An 18351-nucleotide genomic window follows, 5' to 3' on the forward strand; every position below is an offset into this window, starting at 1 on the left:
AAGTGAATTTAGATATCAACCTCCGCGCCAGAGGAAAGTGTGAATATTGTTCATTAGTTACAAAATGTTCAGGTCCTTCAGACTTTGGGCCCTAGGCAGTTGCCTGGGTGTCTAGGCCTAATCCCTGGCCTGGAAATATTACCACCAACAATGCTACTGCTGAGTCCAGTACTACTAAGGGGTAATGCAGTCACATACGTGCCCTCATATAGTATTATGTCATTACCAACCTCCACGCAATTGTGAACCTGACATTGGGGTACAGAACACCTGGGACATTATTCTGGTAGGGCGTGCTTAACATGGTTATAGATACTGATGGGAGGTAAGAAAGGAAGAGCCGGGCGTGACTGGATTGCGCTATTTGCGACACTAAGTGGGCGGGGCAATGCATATGATTATGCTAATGACCGCTGTCCACTCAATGGGGCAGATGTATTAACCTGGAGGAGGCATAAGGAAGTGATAAACCAGTGATATGTGCAAGGTGATAAACACACCAGCCAATTAGCTCCAATATATATTAACAGTTAGGAGCTGATTGTCTGGTGCATTTATCACCTTGCACTTATCACTGCTTTATCACTGGTTTATCACTTCCTTAGGCCTTCTACAGGTTAATACATCTACCCCAATGTTCCCTGATATGTGTGTGGCTTGATGACATGCTTTTCATTCTAACAGCACATCCCTGCTCACCTTGCAGGCAGGTAAGTGCCCTTGTGAGAGCTCTGTCGGGAACCCAAGAGTCACCCGTAATAAGGATGCCCATCGGAAAGGGGGGTCATGGAATTGTGGCGGTGTTTCTGGCGATGGCATGTAGCCATGTCATGGTGTAACCATCGCTGGTATGCGAGTGTGCATGTGCGGTGGATATCACACACTGAGGAAACTTCACCCCGTCTGTCTTGATAAGAGAACCAGGAGCCATCCCGCTCGTCACCTCCGTCCTCTTCTCCTCTTTCACAGACTCTGCAGTATGTTCATAAAGCTAATGAATCAGCAAGCAAGGCATTGATCCAACAGAGACGCAAATTACTATCTTGTCCATCCCTGAAAATATAACCCCCCAGCTTAATTTGTGTGAGCCCCTCACATCCACATCTCTAAGCTTTCCCTTATCTAGGCAACAACTCCAGGGAGGGGGCTGACAGAGAAGAGAAGGAGGCAGTCTTGGTAGGACGGTCCATGCACCAAACACATATAGTCCTTATAGATCCAGCGTATCTGCGTGTGAGCCTTCATCCAGCAGCAGCAGGGAGAGCGGAGAACAGCGCTGTCTGTACAGCGTGCTCTGCTGTAACACTAGATCCTGACTCAGCTGGGATCCTGAGCACAGACTGCGGATCACCTCTGCATTGCTCCTTTCTGCACCAGCAGCTGGAGCCTGCAGGGACATCACCTAAACTTGTCCCCCCCACCTCATCCCGAACACGGACCCTGTCACTCCCAGCCGGGACACCCAAAAGTGAGTGCATCCATCCTGCACCTTTACCTTGCAGCTATTCCTGTTTATAGCCACAACAAACTACAGCCTAAATATTCCCAGAAGTCCTATCTGTCTAGCTATATTATCTATCTATCTATCTATCTATCTATCTATCTATTTATCTATAGATTAACTATATTATAGATAGATCTTATGATAGATAGATAGATAGATAGATAGATAGATAGATAGATAGATAGATAGATAGATAGATAGATAGATAGATAGATAGATAGACATTTATTTATGGAATGTTTAACCCTATGTGGTGCTAGGGGTTGGACTGTTAGGGGTAGGGGTTAAAGCTGTATTTATGTAACTGTTGGTAACAATTTGTGATAATATGACTAAATTGAAGCCTATTGCATCGTATAAATTCAATGTATAAAACCTCTTTGCGTGTTAGATACAGGAGAGAGAGAGAGAGAGACATGATGTGTACAGTACATGCAGATTAGAGCACGCTGAGTAATTCTGCGTGTTCCAGCTGAGACAGTTCTGTAGGAGTTTTTGGGTAGAGCGTTGTGTGACAGGCACAGAGTGCCCTCAGTCACTCTATATAACTGCAGTCTCCGCAGCACAGAGTTGCTTGGGAACGTCAGACGAGACAACGAGGATAAGGAGAGACTGTGAATGCCATTCAGATCTTTGAGGGCAGAATTGATTGTTGCAACAAATGGTTTTTTTTAATGCATCTGATCACTGGATTTATTCATTCAGAAACTTTGCTGCGTTACAGATTATCATTTCACCAGGAACACTGACATGCCCCATGCAAATGATACTGGCTCACAGTGAATTGATTGGACTGTACTCTCATATATACTGTATACTGGATTAGCCTCACAATAACGGTCGGCAATGTTAGTGAAGCAGGCACCTATTATTTACATAGTTGCTTACTACCCCAGAATGTCAGCCATACTCATTAATGACAGGTAAAACCCTGGAAAGAGGAGGCCATTCCTGCCTAAGGGTTGGTACACACTGATAGATATATCTGCAGATCAATTGATCGGCAGATATATCTATGGACAGATCGGGCAGTGTGTTGAGCATTTTTCACACTGGCCGATCCAGGGGACTGACGCCCGCCCAGATCAGCTGTCAATCACCGCTGGCCGCTGCAGCATATGTACGGGCGGTCGGCTGGTCGTCCGTACACACACAGCAATGCGCCAATATATCGGTAGATATATTGGCCGTCGCCTGTGCTGTGGGGCCGACGCGATATGTCTGTGAACGACGGAGTTCACAGACAAATCGGCCATACACACTGGCTGACGGACCCCAATATAAAGGACGTTCAATAGAACAACCGATATATCGGCCAGTGTGTACCCACCTTAAGGGTCGGTCTGGAAGGGGAGGCAGGTATATGCTGTGAGGACAGTATCGAATTGTGAAACCACACCCCTAAACTGTAGTCAATTAGATCATCATAATTCTAGCAGTAGTACAGAGCATGTCAGGGGCAGTGACATGATATGAGGAGGGGAATGGAGGCAGCAGGAAGCCACAGAGAGTTATATAGTGGGAGGAGCAGGGTCCCCCAGCAGCACAGAGTGTATCAGGAGATGAGTGATGTGTCAGTGAGGACAGGGCTGCATGTGACAGGGGCAGTGACATGATGTGAGGAGGGGAATGGAGGCAGCAGGAAGCCACAGACTGAGAGTTTTATAGTGGGCGGAGCTGGATCCCCCAGCAGCACAGAGTATATCAGGAGATGAGTGATGTGTCAGTGATGGCAGGACTGCATGTGATAGGGGCAGTGACATGATGTGAGGAGGGAAATGGAGCCAGCAGGAAGCCACATGAGAGTTATATAGTGGGAGGAGCAGGATCTCCCAGCAGCACAGAGTATATCAGGAGATGAGATGTATCAGTGAGGACATGGCTGCATGTGACAGGGGCAGTGACATGATGTGAGGAGGGGAATGGAGGCAGCAGGAAGCCACATGACAGTTATATAGTGGGAGGAGCAGGATCCCCCAGCAGCACAGAGTATGTCAGGAGATGAGTGATGTGTTAGTGAGGACAGGGCTGCATGTGACAGGGGCAGTGACATGACGTGAGGAGGGGAATGGAGGCAGCAGGAAGCCACATGACAGTTATATAGTGGGAGGAGCAGGATCCCCCAGCAGCACAGAGTATGTCAGGAGATGAGTGATGTGTTAGTGAGGACAGGGCTGCATGTGACAGGGGCAGTGACATGACATGACGTGACGAGGGGAATGGAGGCAGCAGGAAGCCACAGACTGAGTTATATAGTGGGAGGAGCAGGGTCCCCCAGCAGCACAGAGTATATCAGGAGATGAGTGATGTGTCAGTGAGGACAGGGCGGCATCAGCCATTTACAAATATAGTCTTAAAATTGGGAAATATGATCAAGTGCCAAATGAAGTCCAATTATCTCAGTTGGCTTAAAGGTGCAATGTTCTTTAAAATGCAGTTTAAATCTGTGGAACTACAAGTCCCATATATCTGTATTGCACTGCATGTGCTTCTCAATTAGCAAATGGAATCCAGCACAGTCAGTAGAGGAACTTGATGTGCTTTAGAATCACTTGTATACTCTGCGGACTACAAGTCCCATATGTATATTGCACTTTGCAAGCTCTAAATAAGCAATATGGATTCTATAAGGTAAGCAGTCTGGTCAGGCAAGTCACATTAGTATACACTACATGCCGCTCGTACTGCGGCTGTGTCCGCTCCTCCGGACACAATGACTGGAATGCCACCACTATTGATGACCGGGTGCTATCCTGTACCGCCCTACTTGCAGCGTTCCTGCGTCCTTACCGCTATGGATGCAACGAATGGATAACAGCCGATCAATATGCAGTCACAGTGGGTAGGGCATTCCGGTACAATATGACTGAAATAGGCACCCCAATATAGAGACATCACTGACGCGTTTCGCCCACTATATGTGGGGCTTTTACAAAGAGAATAATAACGGGCTGCCATAGAATGCTTTATAAGGGCAACTGAAGTAATTTCCTGTGGCTACATTCATTCACTTACACCTGTGTATTTCCCATCTGTGCCATGATGATACGATGATGTGGGATATAGGAACATATGCGCAGTTTGCCGGGGACACTTGCACCCGATGGTTTAATTCCATCCACCTGAGAATCAGTCTTTCTCTATCGTCCTAAGTGGATGCTGGGGTTCCTGAAAGGACCATGGGGAATAGCGGCTCCGCAGGAGACAGGGCACAAAAAGTAAAGCTTTTACAGGTCAGGTGGTGTGTACTGGCTCCTCCCCCTATGACCCTCCTCCAGACTCCAGTTAGATTTTTGTGCCCGGCCGAGAAGGGTGCAATTCTAGGTGGCTCTCATAAAGAGCTGCTTAGAGAAAGTTTAGCTTAGGTTTTTTATTTTACAGTGAGTCCTGCTGGCAACAGGATCACTGCAACGAGGGACAGAGGGGAGAAGAAGTGAACTCACCTGCGTGCAGGATGGATTGGCTTCTTGGCTACTGGACATGAAGCTCCAGAGGGACGATCACAGGTACAGCCTGGATGGTCACCGGAGCCACGCCGCCGGCCCCCTCACAGATGCTGAAGCAAGAAGAGGTCCAGAATCGGCGGCTGAAGACTCCTGCAGTCTTCTTAAGGTAGCGCACAGCACTGCAGCTGTGCGCCATTTTCCTCTCAGCACACTTCACACGGCAGTCACTGAGGGTGCAGGGCGCTGGGGGGGGGGCGCCCTGGGAGGCAAATGAAAACCTTTAAAAAGGCTAAAAATACCTCACATATAGCCCCAGAGGCTATATGGAGATATTTACCCCTGCCTAAATGTACTAAATAGCGGGAGACGAGCCCGCCGGAAAAGGGGCGGGGCCTATCTCCTCAGCACACGGCGCCATTTTCTGTCACAGCTCCGCTGGTCAGGAAGGCTCCCAGGTCTCTCCCCTGCACTGCACTACAGAAACAGGGTATAACAGAGAGGGGGGGCAAAATAAATGGCAATATATTAATATAAAAGCAGCTATAAGGGAGCACTTAATCATAAGGCTATCCCTGTCATATATAGCGCTTTTTGGTGTGTGCTGGCAGACTCTCCCTCTGTCTCCCCAAAGGGCTAGTGGGTCCTGTCTTCGTATAGAGCATTCCCTGTGTGTCTGCTGTGTGTCGGTACGTGTGTGTCGACATGTATGAGGACGTTATTGGTGTGGAGGCGGAGCAATTGCCAAATATGAGGATGTCACCTTCTAGGGGGTCGACACCAGAATGGATGCCTTTATTTGTGGAATTACGGGATAGCGTCAACTCGCTTAAGCAGTCGTTTGCCGACATGAGGCGGCCGGACACTCAATTAGTGCCTGTCCAGGCGCCTCAAACACCGTCAGGGGCTGTAAAACGCCCCTTGCCTCAGTCGGTCGACACAGACCAAGACACAGGCACTGATTCCGGTGGTGAAGGTGACGAATCAACCGTATTTTCCAGTAGGGCCACACGTTATATGATTTTGGCAATAAAGGAGATGTTACATTTAGCTGATACTACAGGTACCACTAAACAGGGTATTATGTGGGGTGTGAAAAAACTACCAGTAGTTTTTACCGAATCAGAAGAATTAAATGACGTGTGTGATGAAGCGTGGGGTGCCCCGATAAAAAACTGCTAATTTCAAAGAAGTTATTGGCTTTATACCCTTTCCCGCCAGAGGTTAGGGAGCGCTGGGAAACACCTCCTAGGGTGGACAAAGCGCTAACACGCTCATCAAAACAAGTGGCGTTACCCTCTCCTGAGACGGCCGCACTTAAAGATCCATCAGATAGGAGGATGGAAAATATCCAAAAAGGTATATACACACATGCAGGTGTTATACTACGACCAGCTATTGCGACTGCCTGGATGTGCAGTGCTGGGGTAGTTTGGTCAGAGTCCCTGATCGAAAATATTGATACCCTGGACAGGGACAATATTTTACTGTCGTTAGAACAAATAAAGGATGCATTTCTTTATATGCGTGATGCACAGAGAGATATCTGCACACTGGCATCACGGGTAAGTGCTATGTCCATTTCGGCCAGAAGAGCTTTATGGACACGACAGTGGACAGGCGATGCGTAGAGGAGTTATTTGGGGTCGGTCTATCGGATTTGGTGGCCACGGCTACGGCCGGGAAATCCACCTTTCTACCTCAAGTCACTCCCCAACTGAAAAAGGCACCGACCTTTCAACGCAGCCCTTTCGTTCCTTTAAAAATAAGAGAGCAAAGGGCTATTCATATCTGCCACGAGGCAGAGGACGAGGGAAGAGACAGCAACAGGCAGCTCCTTCCCAGGAACAGAAGCCCTCCCCGGCTTCTACAAAAGCCTCAGCATGACGCTGGGGCTTCGCAAGCGGACTCGGGGGCGGTAGGCGGTCGTCTCAAGAATTACAGCGCGCAGTGGGCTCACTCGCAGGTAAATCCCTGGATCCTGCAGATAATATCTCAGGGGTGCAGGTTGAAATTAGAGACAGAGCCACCTCGCCGTTTCCTGAAGTCTGCTTTACCAACGTCCCCCTCAGAAAGGGAGACGGTTTTGGAAGCCATTCACAAGCTGTATTCTCAGCAGGTGATAGTCAAGGTACCTCTTCTACAACAAGGGAAGGGGTATTATTCCACTCTTTTTGTGGTACCGAAGCCGGATGGCTCGGTAAGGCCTATTCTAAATCTGAAGTCCTTGAACCTGTACATAAAGAAGTCCAAGTTCAAGATGGAGTCACTCAGAGCAGTGATAGCGAACCTGGAAGAAGGGGACTTTATGGTATCCTTGGACATCAAGGATGCGTATCTCCACGTTCCAATTATCCCTCACACCAGGGGTACCTCGGGTTCGTTGTACAAAACTGTCACTATCAGTTTCAGACGCTGCCGTTTGGTTTGTCCACGGCACCTCGGGTCTTTACAAAGGTAATGGCCGAGATAATATTTCTTCTTCGAAGAAAAGGCGTATTAATTATCCCATACTTGGACGATCTCCTAATAAGGGCAAGGTCCAGAGAACAGCTAGAGAGGGGTTTAGCACTATCTCAAGAGGTGCTAAAGCAGCACGGATGGATTCTGAATATTCCAAAATCCCAATAAATGCCGACAACTCGTCTGCTGTTCCTGGGGATGATTCTGGACACAGTTCAGAAAAAGGTTTGTCTTCCCGAAGAAAAAGCCAAGGAGTTATCTGACCTGGTCAGGAACCTCCTAAAACCAGGAAAGGTGTCTGTACATCAATGCACAAGAGTCCTGGGAAAAAATGGTAGCTTCTTACGAAGCAATCCCTTTCGGCAGATTCCATGCAAAGGGATCTGTTGGACAAATGGTCAGGGTCGCATCTTCAGATGCACCTGCGGATAACCCTGTCGCCGAGGACAAGGGTATCCCTTCTGTGGTGGTTGCAGGAGGCTCATCTATTGGAGGGCCGCAGATTCGGCATGCAGGATTGGATCCTGGTGACCACGGAGGCCAGCCTGAGAGGCTGGGGAGCAGTCACACAGGGAAGAAATTTCCAGGGAGTGTGGTCGAGCCTGAAAAAGTCTCTTCACATAAGCATTCTGGAACTAAGAGCAATCTACAATGCTCTAAGCCAGGCGGAACCTCTGCTTCAAGGAAGACCGGTGTTGATCCAGTCGGACAACATCACGGCAGTCGCCCATGTAAACAGACAGGGCGGCGCAAGAAGCAGGAGGGCAATGGCAGAAGCTGCCAGGATCCTTCGCTGGGCGGAGAATCACGTGATAGCACTGTCAGCAGTATTCATCCCGGGCGTGGACAACTGGGAAGCAGACTTCCTCAGCAGACACGACCTTCACCCGGGAGAGTGGGGACTTCATCCAGAAGTTTTCCACATGCTATTAAACCGTTGGGTAAAACCAATGGTGGACATGATGGCGTCTCGCCTCAACAAAACACTGGACAGGTATTGCGCCAGGTCAAGAGATCCGCAGGCAATAGCTGTGGACGCGCTGGTAACACCTTGGGTGTACCAGTCGGTATATGTGTTTCCTCCTCTGCCTCTCATACCAAAGGTATTGAGGATTATACGGCAAAGAGGAGTAAGACTAGTGGCTCCGGATTGGCCAAGAAGGACTTGGTACCCGGAACTTCAAGAGATGGTCACGGACGATCCGTGGCCTCTACTTCTGAGAAGGGACCTGCTTCAGCAGGGTACTTGTCTTTTTCAAGAATTACCGCGGCTGCGTTTGACGGCATGGCGTTTGAATGCCAGATCCTAAAAGGAAAAGGCATTCCAGAAGAAGTCATTCCTACCTTGATAAAGGCAAGGAAGGAAGTCACCGCGAAGCATTATCGCCGTATTTGGCGAAAATATGTTGCGTGGTGCGAGCAGCGGAGTGCTCCGATGGAGGAATTTCAACTGGGTCGTTTTCCTACATTTCCTGCAATCAGGATTGTCTATGGGTCTCAAATTGGGATCTATTAAGGTTCAAATTTCGGCCCTATCAATATTCTTCCAAAAAGAATTGGCCTCAGTCCCTGAGGTCCAGAATTTTATCAAAGGAGTACTGCATATACAGCCTCCTGTGGTGCCTAAGGTGGCACCGTGGGATCTAAATGTAGTTTTAGATTTCCTCAAATCCAATTGGTTTGAACCACTAAAGAATGTGGATTTGAAATATCTCACATGGAAAGTGACTATGTTACTGGCCCTGGCTTCGGCCGGGAGAGTATCTGAACTGGCGGCTTTGTTTTATAAAAGCCCTTATTTAATTTTCCATTCGACATAGGGCAGAGCTGCGGACGCGTCCGCATTTTCTCCCTAAGGTGGTATCAGCGTTTCACCTGAACCAGCCTATTGTAGTGCCTGCGGCTACAGACGACTTGAAGGACTCCAAGTTGTTGGACGTTGTCAGAGCCTTAAAAATATACATTTAAAGGACGGCTGGAGTCAGAAAATCTGACTCGCTGTTTATACTGTATGCACCCAACAAGTTGGGTGCACCTGCTTCTAAGCAGTCGATTGCTCGTTGGATTTGTAACAAAATTCAACTTGTACATTCTGTGGCAGGCCTGCCACAGCCTAAATCTGTTAAGGCCCATTCCGCAAGGAAGGTGGGCTCATCTTGGGCGGCTGCCCGAGGGGCCTCAGCATTACAACTCTGCCGAGCAGCTACGTGGTCAGGGGAGAACACGTTTGTAAATTTTTACAAATTTGATACCCTGGCAAAGGAGGACCTGGAGTTCTCTCATTCGGTGCTGCAGAGTCATCCGCACTCTCCCGCCCGTTTGGGAGCTTTGGTATAATCCCCATGGTCCTTTCAGGAACCCCAGCATCCACTTAGGACGATAGAGAAAATAAGAATTTACTTACCGATAATTCTATTTCTCGGAGTCCGTAGTGGATGCTGGGCGCCCATCCCAAGTGCGGATTATCTGCAATACTTGTACATAGTTATTGTTAACTAATTCGGGTTATTGTTTAGGAAGCCATCTTTCAGAGGCTCCTCTGTTATCATACTGTTAACTGGGTTTAGATCACAAGTTGTACGGTGTGATTGGTGTGGCTGGTATGAGTCTTACCCGGGATTCAAAATCCTCCCTTATTGTGTACGCTCGTCCGGGCACAGTACCTAACTGGAGTCTGGAGGAGGGTCATAGGGGGAGGAGCCAGTACACACCACCTGACCTGTAAAAGCTTTACTTTTTGTGCCCTGTCTCCTGCGGAGCCGCTATTCCCCATGGTCCTTTCAGGAACCCCAGCATCCACTACGGACTCCGAGAAATAGAATTATCGGTAAGTAAATTCTTATTTTTTAGCTCTCTTTACTCTGTCTCTCTCCAAGATTTGATTAATCTCCATTTTAAGTATTAAGGGCTCTATTTATGAAGCCGTGATAAGACAAATCTCTTACAAGAATGCTGGCAAAAGTCTCTATCCTCACTATACAAAAGTTATCTAAAGGTTAAATGAGGGGAATTAGTTGATTTCTCCTGCCCCTAACCCCCCCCCCCCCCCCCCCCTTACTTTCCACCACTCTCCATCATATCCATACACCTGATGGCAATCTGAGTCAATTCACCAAATGGAAAAAAGCTTATCTTTTCCCTGCGAATCAGTGCTGTTTTAGGATGGCTTTATAAACATGAATTTAAGGGCGGCACTGCTGGCTGCCCAATCTCTGCGAACTAAGGAGAACTAGTGGGATTTCCCAAACTTAACCCAAAGGAAATGGAATTAAAACAAAAGACAATCCTTACGTATACTAAAAAATAGAATACTTTAACCCTGAAGTTCATTTTATATAGTGTGTGTGTGTGTGTGTGTGTGTGTGTGTGTGTGTGTGTGTGTGTGTGTGTGTGTGTGTGTGTGTGTGTGTGTGTGTGTGTGTGTGTGTATATATATAGACGAAAGGCAGTAAAGCAGTCAGCGGCACTCAGGGTCTTGTTGTAGCAAACGGGTGTATTGAAAAAATCACTACATGAATCCCAACGTTTCGGGACAAACACGTCCCTTTGTCAAGGTGAATAACAAGTGAAAAGAAGAGAAGGACATACCTTTATACCAAGAGATGAAGGCCCCTCAGGTGCTCGTGCGTCCGGCGCCGCCCGCTGCTCCCCGGCGAGGACAATCCTTACTTATACTAAAAATAGAATACTTTAACCCTGAAAGTTAATTTTATATACTGTGTGTGTGTGTGTGTGTGTGTGTGTGTGTGTGTGTGTGTGTATATATATATATATATATATAGGAGAGGTCAATGATTTACTGCTCTTGGGCATGACGGTCAGTTATGTAGACACGGGATGTTGTGGTGGGCATGGAGCGGTCGTGGAGGTAGTGCAGTATTTGGTATAGAGGGGTAGTGTTTGGGATGAAAGGGTCAGGGGGTAGTGCAGAGTGGTAGTGGTGAGCATGCAGGGGTCAGATAGGCAGTGCAGACTCCAGAGAGATAGTGTTTAGTAAAGAGGAATCGGGGAGACGAGGTAGGGGTGTACTGTTAATACAAATAGGTAGTGGTGAGTCTGCAGGGGTCAGAGAGGTAGTGCAGAGAGATAGTGTTTGGTATGGAGGGGTCGGGGGGCAGTAGATAGGTATTGGTGAGTATGGAGGGGTCAGAGAGGTAGTGCAGAGAGATAGTGTTTCTTAAGGAGGGGACAGGGGGTAGTAGATAGGTAGTGGTGAGTATGGAGGGGTCAGAGAGGTAGTGCAGAGAGATAGTGTTTGGTATGGAGGGGTCGGGGGGTAGTACAGATAGGTATTGGTGAGTATGGAGGGGTCAGAGAGGTAGTGCAGAGATAGTGTTTGGTAAGGAGGGGACAGGGGGTAGTAGATAGGTATTGGTGAGTATTGAGGGGTCAGCGAGACAGTGGCGAGCATGGAGGGGTCAGAGAGGTAGTGCAGATAGTGTTTGGTAAGGAGGGGTCGGGGGTAGTGCAGATAGGTAGTGGTGAGTATGGAGGGGTCAGGGAGACAGTGGCGAGCATGGAGGGGTCAGAGAGGTAGTGCAGATAGTGTTTGGTAAGGAGGGGTCGGGGGTAGTGCAGATAGGTAGTGGTGAGTATGGAGGGGTCAGAGAGGTAGTGCAGAGATGATGTTTGGTAAGGAGGGGTCGGGGGGTAGTGCAGATAGGTAGTGGTGAGTATGGAGGGGTCAGGGAGACAGTGGCGAGCATGGAGGGGTCAGAGAGGTAGTGCAGATAGTGTTTGGTAAGGAGGGGTCGGGGGGGTAGTAGATAGGTAGTGGTGAGTATGTAGGGGTCAGGGAGACAGTGGCGAGCATGGAGGGGTCAGAGAGGTAGTGCAGATAGTGTTTGGTAAGGAGGGGTCGGGGGTAGTGCAGATAGGTAGTGGTGAGTATGGAGGGGTCAGGGAGACAGTGGCGAGCATGGAGGGGTCAGAGAGGTAGTGCAGATAGTGTTTGGTAAGGAGGGGTCGGGGGTAGTGCAGATAGGTAGTGGTGAGTATGGAGGGGTCAGGGAGACAGTGGCGAGCATGGAGGGGTCAGAGAGGTAGTGCAGAGAGTTAGTGTTTGGTAAGGAGGGGTCGGGGGTAGTGCAGATAGGTAGTGGCGAGCATGGCGGGGTCAGAGAGGTAGTGCAGTAGTACAGAGAGATAACGGTAAGCCAACCAGTAAACCTTGCAGTTGTGGGTAGATGAGGCCACTACACATGTACTAACCTTGTTGCAGCTTTTGCCTTCCTTATGCCTTCCTATCTTGCCTCAGGCTCTTCTAGCTCTGTCTCCTCCCGTCTGCCTGATGTCCGCTCTGGTGGGACCAGCAGAGCCGTACCTAGACATTATAATGACCTGTGCAGGAGAGACCACCGTTATCCCCTCTCAACATTTCTATGTGCCGTATTCTCCGCTCCACATACCCACATTTCCTTCTATTGATTTTGTGTAATATTTCTCTCCTCCACTATTTCTCCATATATATTCTGTAGCACGCCCCACCTATTATTGTAAATGTTTCCACTACACAATATTGTTCTAGTTATAAATGGGAGTTCAGTGTTCTACTACTATACACAGACATATTATCTGCACTGTGTATGTCGCGTAAACAGTCCTGAGAGGACACAGAAAACTTTTTAAAGTGATCTTCCTTGGCCAGTAGTTAGTACATAATGGCGTACGTGCCAACGCTCACTGATCGTCAGCGAGACTCCTGAAATAGTAGCAATCTCCCATATTATAAGGCACTGTACTGCCTCCACATTATACCAGTGTAGTGCATACTTGCCACTGAAGGAGACTTCGGGGGACGGGGACAGACTGTGACATCATCAAGCCCCGCCCCACATCATAAAACGTCGCAATTCATGGGTCCGTGGGAAGGGGGTGGGGCTAAATTGACGCGATTTGCGTCATTTTAACCCGTTCCCTATCCACGTACCCGCGAATATGGAAGATTATCTTTCCATCCTGCCTGCATCACTAGGGTGCGAGCAGGATGCGGGAGACCTGCCTACTCTTCCGAGGGTGCGGGGGGCTACCCCAAAAAACGGAGCTTCCGAAGGAGTAGGCAAGTATGGTGTAGTGCCACACACATTATATCACACTGTACTGCCCCCACATTATACTCATACTTGCCTACCTGACCCTCTCCATGAGGGAGAAAATACTCTGTTCCTGGACTTTCCTGGTAATGTATGATTGCCATCACCTGTGGTGAGCTAGGTAATTGATAAGAAAGGTGTTTCACCACAGGTGATGGCAATCATACATTACCAGGAAAGTTCAGGAACAGAGCATTCTCTCCCTCATGGAGAGGGTCAGGTAGGCAAGTATGACTTTATACCACAGTGTACTGCCCCCACATTATACCACACTGTACTGCCCCCACATTATATCACACTGTACTGCCCCCACATTATACCTCACTGTACTGCCTCATACATTATACCACACTGTACTGCCTCATACATTATACCTCACTGTACTGCCCCCACATTACACCTCACTGTACTGCCCCCACATTACACCTCACTGTACTGCCCACACATTATACCTCACTGTACTGCCCCCACATTATACCTCACTGTACTGCCTCATACATTATACCACACTGTACTGCCTCATACATTATACCTCACTGTACTGCCCCCACATTATACCTCACTGTACTGCCCACACATTATACCACACTGTACTGCCTCATACATTATACCTCACTGTACTGCCTTATACATTATACCACACTGTACTGCCTTAAACATTATACCACACTGTACTGCCTCATACATTCTACCACACTGTACTGCCCCCACATTACACCTCACTGTACTGCCCCCACATTATACCTCACTGTACTGCCTCATACATTATACCACACTGTACTGCCTCATACATTATACCACACTGTACTGCCCCCACATTACACCTCACTGTACTGCCTCATACATTATACCACACTGTACTGCCTTATACATTATACCTCACTGTATTGCCCCTACATTATACCTCACTGTACTGCCCACACATTATACCTCACTGTGCTGCCCACACATTATACCTCACTGTACTGCCTCATACATTATACCACACTGTACTGCCTTATACATTATACCTCACTGTATTGCCCCTACATTATACCTCACTGTACTGCCCACACATTATACCTCACTGTACTGCCCCCACATTACACCTCACTGTACTGCCCACACATTACCCCTCACTGTAGTCACAGGAGGCCTCTGTCAGGCAGCAGAATGCACAGTCTCACACTGATGAGGGACAGATGTAATAAGAAGGCATAAGGAAGTGATAAACCAGTGATATGTGCAAGGTGATAACACACCAGCCAATCAGCTCCAATATGTAAATTAAGTTAGGATCTGAGTGGCTGGTGCGTTATCACCTTGCACTTATCACTGGTTTATCACTTCCTTATGCCTTCTCCAGGCTTAATACATCTGTCACTCCCATGAGGCTGCTGCTGATCTCCACAGTTCAGGGAAGCATGTGACTGGCTCCTCCAATCAGAGCTCAGCACAGGCTCCTCTCACCCCCATTGCAGGGTCTGATTGGAGTTATTACCCAGTAATGCATTGCCCCAATCCTCTGTGTGCAGCTGCCGGGGTTATGGCTAAATTCTACAAGGCTAAAGGACCTCTGACGCCACTACCACATGACCCATGTCAGGAGGGGGAGGAGCAAGGTCGGAACATGGGAACCGAAATGTACCCTTGCGGGGTCGCTTCACTCAACACCAGGTTACTATAGGGCACAGGTTCTCAAACTCGGTCCTCAGGACCCCACACGGTGCATGTTTTGCAGATCTCCTCACAGAATCACAAGTGAAATAATTAGCTCCACCTGTGGACCTTTTAAAATGTGTCAGTGAGTAGTGAATACACCTGTGCACCTGCTGGGTTACCTGCAAAACATGCACTGGGTGGGGTCCTGAGGACCGAGTTTGAGAACCACTGCTATAGGGAATAGGTGGTGACATGGATAGTGACATTGCTATCCCACTGGCCTTGCTCCTCCCCCTGACGTCAGAGGGCCTTTAGCCCACTAGGATCTAGCATCTACCAAGCTGCTGGGCCCAATAGACACACCCACCGCCTGCAGCTGCCGGGTCAGTCAAAACAGCCTGCACTGCACCCTGCTATAGCGAACGGTGCCGCCACCAACGCACCATAGACCCCTCCTATATGTAGTAAAGGGAGTGACTATGAATTAGTGGGGCCCGCTGGGGATCTCCCCAACTCCCCAGCGGCCCAGTCCAACCCTACTTACGCAGTTGACCAATGTTTTTAAGTACTGCTGACACATCTGAGTCACACTGCGCACACGTCCCGATGGTTACCATGTGGTGATACACAACAAATTTAGACACAGGGGGTGTGGAATTCAGTGGGTGTTCTGCTGCAAGTTTGTATGGTGCGTCCGATGGTGCGCCAAAAGACATACCGAGATGGATTTGCACTATTGCAAGACCCTGCACGTGGGTGTCTCAGTCTTGTAGAAATTGGCTGCAGGATTAGCATAGAGATGTGGACGCGGCTGCGGGGAAAGACTCAAAGTCAGGCCCTATGTGTTAGTGCGCTATGCAGTGATGTGTAATGAGAGTTATGAGCCCCACACAATGGCCGAGGTGCCCGACGGGCGATACGGCCGACGGGCTATCCGGCAGCGAGGGATGATGGGTGGAGTGAAGTTTCTGCACTCCATCCGTCTCCCGGCCCCAAAGCCCTGCATGCTAATATGGAGGAGATTGTCCATATTGGCTTGCAGGTATAAATGACCCGGCAGCAACTATGAACGAGCGCGGGGCCGTGCATCGTTATCGTTGGTGCATACACACTGAACGATATGAACGATATCTCGTTTATTAATGAACGAGATCGTTCATATATTTAAGTGTAATCGCTTAGTGTGTAGGGCCTATTACTGCAAGCTCACTGCCAACAGTGACCAATAGACTAATAGGTCATTTCCAAGATGACTTTGTAGAAAGTTTACTGGGACATAATAATAATAGCAGCCCACCTCCTCTGATTGATCCTTCCGGGCCACCGTGTGACTGCAGTCAGGGAGTGCCAATTAACTTGGGTCATTTGGAATGGGTGATGGCATCCCAGTACACACTATCGCTATACACGCTCTGCTGCTTTGGCGGCAATAGGAAAGATGTAAACCAAGGCAAGGGGGTTAGGACTCTTATCTGATGGCATATGAGGATGGTATGAGGGGACTGAGGTATGACTAAGGGGCTCTGGCACATTATTGGCATATAATGAGGTATCAGGGGGTCTTTGGCACATTAGTGGCATATAAAGGGGCAATAGCTATCTCTGGAATACAAGCGACATATAAAGATGGCACAAGGAGGCTCTGCCACATTGATGGCATATAAAGGGGCATGCAGAGGCTCTTATGGCATATGAGGGGTTTTGATGCCATGTAAAGGGGCATGAGATGACACTGGCATGTAAGGCAGCATGTGGAATCTCTTATGGTGTATTAAGGGTTTGGGTTATTATGCCATATATATGGGGGTAAGAGTGTACTGCAGTTTTGGCCACACCCCGTCAGTGGATCTGAAGGTGTTAAATAACCCTAATTAGCTAATTATACCATATTTGCCAGCTGTCACTAATATTGTCTCTAGTTCGTTGACTGGTTATTTACTAAACTAAAAAAATTGCTTTAAGTCCTCCAATATATACAATGTGGAGTGGAAATGACTGAGCCAAACAAAACACCTTGAAACGGTGCTGGCTCAGCAGAATGACATTTCCCTACAGAACTGGTCTACAGAACTAGTCACCCTGCTGCCCTACTCTGCCAGATACATTTACCACAGACAGTAGTCCTTGCTGCATCCGCCTTGCTGTCAGTGACGCTGACTGGACAGCGACTGTAATGCAGGACTGAGGGACAGACTTATAGGGCGCACAGGTCAGAGAGACACACCCTCTTTCCCTTGGGGATCAGATATCTACAGACTCCCCACCTCCGAGAGCTGATTGCTGGTCACCTCCTGATAACAGAGGAGACACTTAAGGGGGAGAATTTAATTAGGTGCCGTAATTTACTGCTGGCTACTTGATCCCCAAGAGCTATTCAATTAGTCCCGAAAGCAGCCTGCAGGCTGCAATCAACTGCACTGAGCAACTGGGATTTCTGAGCAGACCAAACAGAAATCCCCAATAAATAGCTAGTTATCGAAGTGGAAATACAATACGATGTTTGGGGGTCTTGTGATGTTGCTCGCTGGCCTCTGTCAGCCTGATTGACACGCTGTGGCGTTCGGGAGTAGAGCTGGCGTGGCACCCAGCACCGTTCTTCAAAATGGGGGAGTGCTGTCCCCATTCTGAAGGCATGATTGGTCCAGGACCCCGGTTTCCGGGTCCTACGGTCAGCCTGAGCAATCTTCAGCTTACACAGGCAGGACGATGCCTAAAACCATCGAGAGTCGTCAACCTCGGTCCTCAAGTACCCCCAACAGTTCATGTTTTCCAGGTCTCCTCACAGGATTGCAAGTGAAATAATTTGCTCCACCTGTGGATCTTTTATAATGTGTCAGTGAGTAATGAATACACCTGTCCAACTGCTAGGTGACCTGGAAAACATGAACTGTTGGGGGTACTTGAGGACCGAGGTTGACAACCACTGGTCTAGACCAATGGTCACGATGGTTTTCTGAGGCTGCTTCCTCAGACGCAGCACTCGGAACGTCGCTAATGCAAACAGGGGGAGTCTATCTCCTACAGACACCTCCTGCTGCATTAGAATTTTAATGATATAGAATATCACTGCCTCTTTGTGGCAATTGTGCAATTCCATACAAACATGTACCAGGCCCAAAGTACAAATAAAATGTCACTGAGGCAACTGGCTGGCCATAGCTGATTCGGTGATAGTGGACCCAAGCAACAAGGGTATACTCAGGGCGGG

The 18351-nt window shown here is 48.4% G+C and overlaps 2 protein-coding genes across 3 annotated transcripts in view; one reads left to right on the plus strand and one right to left on the minus strand.

Annotated features, from left to right (window-relative positions):
- LOC134980318 (dnaJ homolog subfamily A member 1-like) overlaps positions 1–14687 on the minus strand; it is a 234993-nt gene extending 220306 nt beyond the window's left edge. The window contains exons 1-2 of the mRNA XM_063947080.1: positions 14615–14687; positions 12622–12750 (exon numbers count right to left, since the gene is read on the minus strand). The gene's annotated coding sequence lies outside the window, so the exon portion shown is untranslated. The remainder of the gene's footprint in view (positions 1–12621; positions 12751–14614) is intronic.
- Positions 912–18351, plus strand: part of BCAN (brevican) — a 78942-nt gene continuing 61502 nt past the window's right edge. Inside the window, exon 1 of one of the 2 annotated variants that reach the window (XM_063947077.1) lies at positions 912–1468. The gene's annotated coding sequence lies outside the window, so the exon portion shown is untranslated. The remainder of the gene's footprint in view (positions 1469–18351) is intronic. The other variant, XM_063947078.1, reaches the window with a different exon arrangement.

This window comes from Pseudophryne corroboree, chromosome 12 (assembly GCF_028390025.1).
Source record: "Pseudophryne corroboree isolate aPseCor3 chromosome 12, aPseCor3.hap2, whole genome shotgun sequence".
Classification (NCBI taxonomy): Eukaryota; Metazoa; Chordata; class Amphibia; order Anura; family Myobatrachidae; genus Pseudophryne; species Pseudophryne corroboree.